Raw genomic sequence first — 12,539 nt, forward strand, 5'->3', positions numbered from 1 at the left:
ACAATTATATATATAAACATATATATTGGTTCGATTTTTCTACTCTTCTCCTGGTGGATGCACTCTCTTTGAGTATACTGGTATTCACTATCAGATATTTTAAATCAGGTTCATTTCTAACCTTTACAGTCCTACACAAGGACCTAATGTATACTCTCGTCGAAGGCTCCCGTAAGAGACATTAGTTGATTTTCTATCGACTAACCACAACTACGTATTAGCAGTCCTAATCTAAGGACCTATATACACTCTTGCTGGAGGCTCCCACAAAGATCAATACATATGCACCCATGCCTAGTGGACCATATATACACCTATGTCGATGAATTAGGCCTTACACAAGATCCTACATCCTACATAAGAACTTATTCGAGTTTGGGTCACAAACTCTTACACTCAATCATACACAAGGAATGAATGTATGTAGACTCTTACAAATGACAACTTGTTGGATTAAGCCTTTTTTGATGTATTGTCTATAAATGCTTTTTCAATGCTCTTACATGCACAAATCTGTTTCTCAATTGATCCACCAATCTTTGATGTCGATGCTTCATCTCCTACAAATGTTTATCTTGCATGTGATGTGTCATTTTAGTGACTAAGGTAAGGTAGGTTGGTTGAATCTTCTATAACTCATGAAAATGTTGTAATACTAGGAGATTCAACTAATTGGGTCTCTTAGAAGATTTAGACAATGATATACCAATAAACTTAGTGTCTAATCTTTAGAGAATGGTGAAGATTACTAATATCTTGATGAGGAGCTTAGAATGCTCATTCAAGTAATAAATCACGAGAAAGATGACTTAGATATTAATGGTTTAGAGCCTTAGGATGAATGATATGAATGTAAAATTACATACGCTTTTATTGTATAAAAAATTCATCCATTTGTACAAGAACTGAATGCCCATTTTATAGAAATCGTATTCTAATCGCTAGTTAATGGATCTATCGACAAGATCGAGTAGATCTTCAATAGGATTGAAGGTTCTTCGATATGATCGAGAAGATTATCAATCCCATCGATAAACTTAAAAAAAATAGACCAAGCTCACTAGACAAATTTGAGTTCGCTACTTGATACAATCAAGTGGATCTTTGATGCCATCGAGACCCATCGACAGACTGTCGATGGGATCGAGGACACTCAAAAATTACTGTTTTAGGTAGCATATTTTACAACAGCTTATAATCTATTATATCTTTACTTATTATGATTCTAATTTGGCTCTTAAGGCTATGTGATGTTCAATCAAGGTTGTAAGACCCGACTTGAGTTCTTGCGTGTGCATGTGTGTGTGTAAGTGTGAATTTCATTTCTCATGGTCTCGTGGTTCTACTGGTTGAATCTCGGGGACCTGCGACCTTTGGATAGCGTTTGCGATCATCCTTGAGTTCGGTCACGTTGACCCGACTCGGATCAGCCCGAGACCTATGCCATCTTGTTCGCATCGTCATTACGGTTCAGACAGTAGCTTCTTCCTCATCATTAGCACCGCCAGCCGCTTTATCTGCCGGGCCCTTTTCCGGTGTATGCTTCAGCTGTGGACAGGACGGGCATCGGAGGAGTGAGTTCCCTCTCCCCATTCAGCAATAGAAGCCACCGTAGTTGCCCCCTCCTCATCCTCCTCAGCAGTAGCAGAGAGCACAGCTTCCACCCACCGTTCCTAGGGCTCCTCCTTAGCAGCAGAGGCAGCCAGGCAGACCTCCTCAGTAGAGACAACAGCAGCCGCAACACCAGCAAACGAGATATCTGTATATTGTCCGATCCTTGGGTCCAGTGTGTATAGCAGCCTAGCAGGCACAGACTCAAGACCCCCAGTCTTCCGGTTTGCTTCCTCTACCAGTTTAGGGCCGATGTTATTCTGTGCAATAGGCGCCGGGCCAGGACCCACAGTCATCGACCAGTGGAGTCGTTGAGGGTATTCTTCTTGTTTCTCCTTGTGTTGCTCATGTTTTGTTTGATTCTGGCGCTTCCCATTCGTTTGTGGCCAAGTAGTTTTATCGATCGACCGGTATTCCATCGGAGTCCGTGTCTGAGGCCTTGGCCGTTTCGACTCCCATGGGGAAGTCTGTAGTAATGACCCATCGCTGCCTTCTTGCCCGGTGTTAATGGGCAAGATGTTCCTTCCGGCCGATCTGTTCGTGATGTTGATGTCAGGATTTGATGTTATACTGGGTATGGACTGGCTTGCAGAGTATGGTGCCATCTTAGATTGTGTTGCGAGGACGGTTACGTTTCACATTCCAGGCTTGCCAGTATTCCAGTTCGTCGTCGAGCTCAAAGGAGAGCCATTATCTAGTTTCTCAGCTTCAGTCATTGAGGATTCTGTGGTAGGGTGTTTTGAGCAGCTGCCAATTTTTTGTGAGTATCTGGATGTGTTCCAGGAGATCCCGAGTTTGCCGCCGCGTCGGCAGGTGGAGTTCCAGATTGATTTGGTGCTTGGTACCGCGCCTATCTCGAAGGCCTCCTACCGGATGACACCGTTAGAGTTGAGGAAACTGTAGGAGCAGTTGGATGAGCTCCGGGAGTTAGGTTTTATTCGTCTAGGTTTTATTCATCCCAACAGTTCACCTTGGGGAGCCCCAGTATTGTTTGTGAAGAAGAGGGATGGTTCGCTGCAGCTCTGTGTGGACTATCGCGAGCTCAACAGAGTCACCATGAAGAACCGATACCCGCTTCCCCATATTGATGATTTGTTCGATCAGTTGTAGGGTGCATAGTATTTCTCCAAAGATAGACTTGCGCTTCGGTTACCATCAGATTCAGGTTTGAGAGGAGGACATTCTGAAGATGGCTTTCCGGACACGTTATAGTCACTTCGAGTTCCTGGTCATGTCATTTGGACTGACCAATGCGCCCGCCGTATTCATGCAGCTGATGAACAAGGTTTTTCGGCAGTTCCTTGATTAGTTTGTGATGGTATTCATTGATGATATTCTTGTATATTTGAGGACTCGAGAGGACCATGCTGAGCACCTGTGGATTGTGCTTGAGACCCTCCATGCCCACTAGCTGTATGCGAAGCTGGAGAAGTGCGAGTTTTGGTAAGAGGAGATGAAGTTCCTCGGTCATGTGGTGACGAGGGAGGGTGTCGTTGTGGACCCCTTGAAGGTTGATGTAGTGCGTCAGTAGGGCCAGCCCACGAACGCGTCCGAGATCCGTAACTTTCTTGGTCTAGCAGGATATTACCGACGATTTATCGAGGGTTTCTCCCGTATTGCTGCACCGCTGACCCGGTTGACACGGAAGGGCGTCGAGTTCGTCTGTACTGATGCCTGCGAGGAGGCATTCACGGAATTAAAGGACCGCCTCACGTCTGCTCCTGTTCTCACTCTTCCTGATAGGAGTGAGGGTTTTGTTGTTTTCACCAATGCCTCCAGAGTTGGATTGGGTATTGTACTGATGCAGTACGGGAAGCCAGTGGCGTATGCCTCACGCCAGCTCAAGGTTCATGAGCTGAACTACCTCACCCATGACTTGGAGCTGCAGCAATTGTTTTTACACTGAAGGTGTGGAGGCATTATCTATATGGGGTCAAGTTCGAGCTCTTCTCGGATCATAAGAGCTTGAAGTATCTATTTTTGCAGTCCGAGTTAAACTTGTGGCAGAGGCAATGGATGGAGTTACTGAAAGACTATGATTTTGACCTTCAGTACCACCCGGGCAAGGCGAACGTGGTGGCGGACGCGCTCAGCCGCCAGCCACGAGGCCTGGTGACACATATGATAGTTCGTCAGTGGCAGATGCTCAAGGATGTTTCAGAGTATGACTTTGAGTTCGGTCTGCAGTCTTCCATTGTTCGGTTTTCGAGCTTGTCGATTCAACCCTCTTTGGTGGCTAGGGTGATCGAAGATCAGTAGACGGACGAGTCACTTCAGGAGTACCGAGCAGAGGCTACTTCCGTGGAGTAGTCAGACTGGCAGATTGGTTCTGATGGTAGATTACGCTTTAGAGGCCGATTGTGTGTCCCAGACGTGACAGAGTTGCGTCATGATCTGATGACCAAGGCACACTAATCGAGACTTACTATCCACTCGGGCTCCACAAAGATGTATCGTGATATGAGGAGGCAGTACTTCTGGTAGGGGATGAAGTGCCAGATTATGAGTTTTGTGGCCGAGTGTGACACATGCTAGCGTGTTAAGGCCAATCATCAGAGACCCCCTTGTCCCTTGTAGCCGTTGAGCGTTCAAGAGTGGAAGTGGGAGCACGTGTCGATGGACTTCATCGCAAGGTTGCGAAGGACTCAGAGTGGTCACAATACCATCTAGGTTATTGTCGATCGTCTGACAAAGTCGACTCATTTTATTCTAGTGCGTACTTCCTGGTCTATGGACTAGTTGGCGAGGATATTCATTGAAGAGATAGTGAGACTACATGGCTTCCTAGTTTCGATTGTTTCAGATCGAGACTCCAGATTTACGTCTCAATTTTGGAGGAGTTTTCAGCAGGCGTTGGGGGTCACTTTACATCTCAGTATTGCTTATCATCCGCAGACGGATGGGCAGACCGAAAGGGTCAACTAGATCCTTGAGGATATACTCAGGGCTTGTGTGATCGACTTTGTGGGCAATTGGGATGAGCATATGCGCCTCACCGAGTTCGCGTACAACAACAGTTATCAAGCGACTATCGGCATGACTCCGTTTGAGGCACTTTATGGAAAACTGTGTAGATCTCCTAGTTGTTGGACCGAGGTTGGAGAGCATCGTCTCTTAGGTCCCGAGCTTGTGCAGCAGACGTCGGAGGCTATTGATGTGATTAGGCAGAGGATGCGCACAGCTCAGAGCCGGCAGAAGAGTTTTGCTGATTGTCGGCGTTGACCCTTCGAGTTCACAGTTGGGGACATGGTATATCTCAAGGTCTCGCCTATGAAGGGCGTGATTTGCTTTGGTGTGAAGGGCAAACTCGCCCCGAGATTTATTGGACCTTTTGAGATTATCGAGCACGTAGGCGCTATGGCCTATAGGCTTGTCTTACCTCCTGAGTTGTCCGCGATCTACGATGTATTCCATGTTTCTATGTTGTAAAAATGTGGGTCGGACACTATTCCCGTGATTGATTAACTGCTACTTGAGGCCCTTGAGGATGCTTCCTATATTGAGCAGCCGATTCGTATTCTTGATCGGAAGGAGCAGGTCCTCAGGACCAAGGTCATTCCCTTAGTGAAGGTGCAATGGGGTCATCATTCAGAGGCCAAGGCGGTTTGGGAACGCGAGGCCGAGATTAGAGAGCGTTATCCCGATTTATTTGTTGATTGATATATGCAGATTATATTGCCTTCTCTTTTGATGATTGCTATATGATGATGGTGTTTGCTTTTTATTTTTTCCTGCATTGGTCAATTTCGGGGACAAAAATTCTTTGACAGTGGGGAGGGTTGTAAGACCCGACCTGAGTTCTTGTGTGTACATGTGTGTGTAGGTGTGCATTTCATTTCTCATGGTCTTGCGGTTATAATACCTCGGATTTTTGCCAACTTGGAGATAGATGTCCTTAGGCAATGGGTCGACCATAACACCTTACTGACTTTTTGGAACTCAATCTTAAAGTCCAAAATCCATTTTTAACCCATTTCCTTCAAAATCTCACCGTTCACCAACCTATTCTTCAAATTTTTCTAAGTCCTTCCATATTAGATATGAATCCTAAAGTTGAAGTGATGAAGAACAATACATAAACAAAAATTTACTATAAATAGTAAATAAATAAATAAAATGGGTTTTTGACTCTTAAACTTTTGGAATCTCACGAAATACATAAGTTATTTGGATAGATTAACTTCTCCTACCCCAAAATCATATATTGCATGTCAAACAACTCATTCCAGTTTGCAAAGAGGACCCGAAAACACATCAAACAGACTCGGGGGTCCAAACGATGCAAATCGGGGGGACCTGAGGTGGGTCCCGGATATTTCCAGCACCCCAGGGCAATCCATCGCCCCCAGGGTGAGCCATCGCCCCGGGGTCTAGGGACTGGCGATGGCATAGTCGAATCAGCGAGGCCTCGCCGGCCTATACGATTTTTCTGCACTCGTCGTCCAACTTTGAAAAGTCATATCTCTCTCGTTATAACTCCGATTTAGATGATTCAAAATCCAGATTGAAGCTTGATAAGTATAATTTCATATAAAAATAAGTAAAAAATATAATAAATTTTTTTAATATATTTAAATATAAGTCGTTGTGACAACTATCTGAAAATCATTAGTTGGACATCTGCTGCTTCTGGAATTTTAAGAATTTTTCTACAATACGAAATCTTATGAAATTTGGTGGAGGTGAATTAAACTTGATGATGAACTACTAAAAAAATAATTAAAATAATATACTAACTGAAAGCACCAGAAAGGGGTGTAGAACTGCCCTAAGACTGTATTCTGTCGTAATTAGGGCATAATTTAGTTAAGTACTAAACTGAATACTTAGTAGAATTACTTGAACCACTTTAAATATGAACTGCAAGACTCAAAATAAGTAGAACTGCTAGTGCTCCATTACCTAAAAACTTAGGATCCATCTCTAAACCCAATTGCTCACGGGAGCAGCTTGAAACTTCGTATTGGACCTGGACCGCGCGTCGAAAGTCCAATTACTGCAAAACTATACGGTTATGACCGCTTTATTTGACTTGACTACCATCTTAGAAATCAAGTCCTAATAGTAACCACAAATGCACAACTTGAGCCCGAAGCGAAGTGTGTGAGAAACGTGAATATCTTTAGAAAATGAACTGAAAATTAAGTGAATTGAGACATTCACTTGCAGGCCAAATCTAAGGATTCTGACTGTCGGAATCTGATCCAATTTCACCCTCAGATCAAGAAAAATTTTCAACACATGTCAGTGCACTTGTGGCCCTGATCGAGTACCGGTGACTGTTGAATTGAAACGGGTCCGCCACAGTCGATCTGTAAATCCGATCGGACCTAAAACTTAACTCGACCTAAATCCAATGTCAGAGAGCTTAAGTCTGACTGCACGCAGAAAAGGGGCCTCCAGATTAGCTCCATTGGACCGAAACAGACGCATTTGGGCTATAACCTAAGTATACCATGGCCCTGAGGCCATTGACATCGATTCTGGGTTTATAAATAGCCCTTAAACCCCCTCACTCCCTATCCATGTGAATTTCTTAGAAACCCTAGGTGAGAGAGAAAGAAAAGGAGAGAAAAGAGGAAGGAAGGAGGAGAGATTCTTGGGGATTGTTGTTGGGATCTTTTCCCACAACTCCACACGCTGTTTCGCTTCTCTACTACGCTACTTAACTTATTTCAATTTCGATTTGGGTAAGAAATCCTAACCCTAAACTTGATTTAGGATTCAAATAAAGGTATTGGTGAAATAACTAACCCATTTATTGTTTTAGGTAGCCGTTGTGCCGTAGACAAAGACTTAGTGTTTAAACTGAGTTTGTTACGAGTCTACCGGCGAAAGGTGCGGACTATAAATGTTTAGGTTATGATTTTCAAGGCTTTCAATGTTAGTAATGGTTTATGACTGACTTGATTGCTACCATATACCCTTAGATACAATATTTTTTAATATATCACATGTGTATAAACTATACATTTCATGTGTTTGTTGAAATGTTTAAATGAATATGGAATTTCGATTTGTGCTTGCCATGACTAATAATCTAGAATACGTAATTGTTATAGGTATGACAACTCCTATGTGAAAGGATTTACCCTAATATATATTATAACTAAGTTATATCATGTATGTTGAAATATGTAGCCTAAGTGTTTGATAAAATGTCTGAATGAGCAAGTGTTTGATGGATTGTACTTTACAAGGGTATTGAGATAAGATTCTCAGCTACCTTAACTATATGAATAAAATTCCTTCATGTAATTTAAATCCAACTATGTGGTTTATGTATGAGATGTATATGTGTGATGATATGTTCATCCTCTATTTCATAAAAAAATGCTCAAAGGACTGAAATGTTTGAATTGCTTGCTCAATATTGTTATGGCTATCACATGTAATTACCTTCTGCATTCGATTATGATTAGGACTACTATTTAGTCCAGACAATCGGTAATGGTTCTTGATTGAGTGGTCGAACTAGTCTTGTTATGTTGGATAAGTTCGATGAATTCGAGTCGTACACTGCTTGTCGACAGTGGTTAGGTCACACGGAATGCTCATGCGCTCCATGTCGATCGGCTCGATGTACGCTCATACTAGTCGAGCTTGTTAAGTAACCCGATTGACCTGATCTATGTTCACCATATATAGACGCTACTGCTTGAACCTAAGGTACCAAACTCACCAGTAGAAACCCCGTTAATCTTGGTACCTCGATCCGCTATGACTCATGAGCCGAACATGATGGTATGGGACACCGTGGTCGAACTGTCGGCCTACGCTGGGGCGACGAGCCTCCCCGTAGTGACTAGTGAGCAACACCACCTCGTGATCCGAAGACGGTGGTATGGGACACTGTATTCTAGCTGTCGGCCTACACTGATCAGGTGACGAGCCCTTTGTAGTGACTTGAGCAAACTCTGAGACTGCGTTCACGCGACGAGTCTTTCCATAGCAACTAAAGTATAAACTAGGCCCACCCTACCCTGGCTGTGGTCCCCAGTCGGGTTAGTGATGAGCCTTCAAAAATAGACTGTCGATTGGTAGGGCGTTGGTGGTAGTGACCTGAACTTGTCTATCGTATGTGACTGCTAGGATTGACGACCCTAGAATGGATCATTATTTGAAAATTGATATAAGGGAGGTATCTTAGTTTCCCAATCCTGCTGTATGAAAAGGCCTAATAAGAACTTGGTAATCACGCTCATGCACCGCATTGAATGTGCCGTTTGGCGTTAGGTAGAGCACTGAGGAAGTGACTGACATGCCGCGACCGTGAGATGAAGATCGCAGAGGGAGTGCAGGCGAGGGCATGCATCATTATTTCATATCATTCTTGCATTAATAAGAGTACTTAGGACCTGATTGTTGTATTGCGTTATCATTACTGCTTGACTGAATTGATAACAAGTTAACCTTTACTTTATTGTTCCACTGAGTTGATCACTCACTCCCATGTTACGGGATGATGTTTTAAACACCAACCAGACCTTGTTTTAGTTTCAGATGATGGCGATGTGTGCGAAGCAGAGCCGGACTTTTATGATGATGAGAAGGGTTTCTCCTATATGCAGCTATCAAGCGGGTCTATGTAGACCATGTTCTGACGGGATTATAAGGATGCTGATTAGATGCCATTACACTTGTTATTTTGCACCTTTGGAACACCCATGTATCTTCATTTTGTTCATTTTTGGAGCATACATGTATATATTTAACCTGAAATTATGTTCACACTCTAGAGACTTACAACAGTTTATATATTTTATATATTTATCACAGTCTTCCGCTTGCGAAAGATAATTGTCCCTGGAGTGTGATATGCTGTTTTGATATAATCTCACTCATGTTTAATGCACTAATATAAACAACATTCAATCATCATTATCTATGTTGCATAAGTGATGCGTTGGAATTCAAGAACTGAACTTCTGCTTGACCCCCGATTTTCAGGGTGTTACAAGATGGTATCAGAGCATAATTTGGATTAAACTGGACCTGGGTTATGGTAACACGACGTACACTGACACACTCTAATTTAGGAAGGGAGCGATGGAATATAAAAACCACATTAGAATCCCAAGTTTTACCAACGGGCGAGATGGACTACTGTAGTTTAGCCTGTATGCATCTGAGATCATGTGAATTGATCTCAGTTACATTTAGACCGATAGTCGACAAGTTGGAGTTGTACTTGACAATTTCAAACTCCTTCCACTCCTCTGTCCTTTCACACCCATATGAGCATAAAACCCATCTTTTGTGTCTCGTAACCTTCCAAACCCACAAACCCATCTCACCCTACAAGCTTTTTCAACCCAATGGCTCTTTTTGAGCTAGTTACAGCCATCTTCTCGATCCCTACGCTCCTTTCCCTCATGAGAAGGAAGTGAGCGGCCTCGGATGAGGCCGGGCCTAGCCGTCCAAGCCATTCTAAGAAGAAGACAAGTGCCGAGACAAGTGCAAGCGCCGAGCGAAGGTCGAAACGGGATCTCGACCCTTGAATTTCGTTAGAACGGTCTTTACCGATGGGCTAGACTAAACACTGTAGTTTAGTCCATAAACAATGGCCATCAAGTGCTAGGACATTTCGAGTTTGGACCTAAAGTTGGTACTCCTAGATTTCGAAAGATCTGACAGTATAGGAAATCTAATAAATTAATAACGTGAACTCTAGGACCTCTTTAGCATATGTGAAGTGCTCGAGCGCAATTAAATTCAGGTTCGGGCAACTCAATTCCAATCAGACAACTTTTGACCCTAAGCAATAAAATAATTTCTTGTACTAGAAATGGTACGAAATCAACTAGTGTATGAGCATAGACGTTGGATTATAACTATTGGATTACCGCTACTCCTAAATTAAGACTAGGTTGCTGGTTATATTAAGGGATGTAAAAGACTGATTATGCTAAGATAATCGAAAGATAGACTTAGTTACTTGGCTTGATTAGGTCAGAGTGAGACCTCATTCATTGGTTAAATCCCCTTAATACTTATAGGCTTCCTTAATGACTCTTAAGAAGCTTGTTTTGATGAGAAACTATTCACACTTAGAGAAAACTTATATATCCCTTGGATTTAATGTTAGGTCAAATCAACACACCCCCTAAAATTGTCTTCTCAAGGACTTGTTACAATTGAAAATACGAAGTAGAGAAACTATATATAAGCAAAGTATTCGCGGTTTGAATCGAATTCTCAATCCTGGTAGTTACTAATGAACTCAATGCTTTGATCAAGCAGAAGATCGGGATCAACTAGGATTAAGAACCGATACGACAAATTTTATGTCCTAACTAGGCAGAAGGTCTATGTATCCGGCTCAGACCCACTACACAACTTTCTTTCCGTGTTGGCCTGACCACTTACAACAAAAAGTTTATTACTTCGTCTTTGAGAAGTGTTGAGAATATATAACCAATAGAGATTAGGCATCTTGTCACAAACTCACACCCGTCCCTGAAATCAACCACAACACCCATCCTTTTAGCTCCTTTCTATAACCATAGGTACCTATGCCATAGCAGACATTATCGATGGGAGGAAGACCAATGTATTGGGAGATCGTATCCCATTTCATGTCAAGGATAGGTCCTAAATTACACCCTGTTCCGACATACGGATCAGGACATAGATTCTTGAGCCTTGAGAGTAGAAATAATTTTTAAGGGGGGTAGAACATTATGAGCCCAATCTAGTTAGGTCAGTTGATACAACCGTTGGATCAGAGTGGCATGGTGGAAGCGTGGTTGGCCCCTGCCCTACTGGCCTAAGATCGAAGAGAATTTATCTAGGTTATAAGTAAGGTTAGGTCATTAAATAGGATCTAAATCTTCCTTAGAATGTCAATAATGAAGTCTTTGAAGGAAAGTAATTAGGGTTCAAGTGTTAAACTAATTCATATTAAAGAATAGGCCTAACAATGGGTACGAGTTGAATTACAATAGCCGAGGTTAGTGTATCTACAATGTGCTCATTGAATACGGACCCAATAAGAGTTTTAGCCAATTTTAAGGCGAAACAGTTTTAAGGAGGGTAGACTAAAGTGAGTCAGATTAGCATAGATAGTATTCACCCTATAATGCATATAAACTTAAAATCAATAAAGCTTAGGCAAAATGAATAATAGAATCTTTACTCATTACCCTTAGCTAATTTCGGGGACGAAATTATTTTTAAGGGGGGTAGATTGTAACACTTCAGATTTTTGCCAACTTGGAGATGGATGTCCTTAAGCAATGGGTCGACCATAACACCTTACTGACTTTTTAGAACTCAATCTTAAAGTCCAAAATCCTTTTTTAACCCATTTCCTTCAAAATCTCACTGTTCACCACCCTATTCTTCAAATTTTTCTAAGTCCTTTCATATTAGATATAAATTCTAAAGTTTAAGTGATAAAGAATAATACTTAAACAAAAATTTACTATAAATAGTAAATAAATTAATAAAATGGGTTTTTGACTCTTAAAATTTTGGAATATCATGAAATACATAGGTTATTTGGATAGATTAGCTTCTCCTACCCCAAAATCATATATTGCATGTCAAACAACTTATTCCAATTTGCAAAGGGGACCCGAAAACACATCAAACGGACTCGGAGGGCCAAACGATGCAAATCGGGGTGACCCGAGGTGGGTCCCATACATTTTCGGTACCCCATGGGGGGGGAGGCATTGCCCTGGGGTCCAGGGACTGGCAATGGCATCCCCGGATCGATGAGGCCTCGCCGGCCTCTACGATTTTTCTGCACTTGTCGTCTGACTTTGAAAAGTCATATCTCCCTCGTTATAACTCCGATTTAGGTGATTTAAAATTCAGATTGAAGATTGATAAGTATAGTTTTATATAAAAATAATTAAAAAATACAATAAAAATTTTAATATATTTAAATATAAGTCGTTGTGACAACTATCCGAAAGCAT

The sequence above is a fragment of the Magnolia sinica genome, chromosome 10 (genome assembly GCF_029962835.1).
Source record: "Magnolia sinica isolate HGM2019 chromosome 10, MsV1, whole genome shotgun sequence".
Lineage (NCBI taxonomy): Eukaryota > Viridiplantae > Streptophyta > Magnoliopsida > Magnoliales > Magnoliaceae > Magnolia > Magnolia sinica.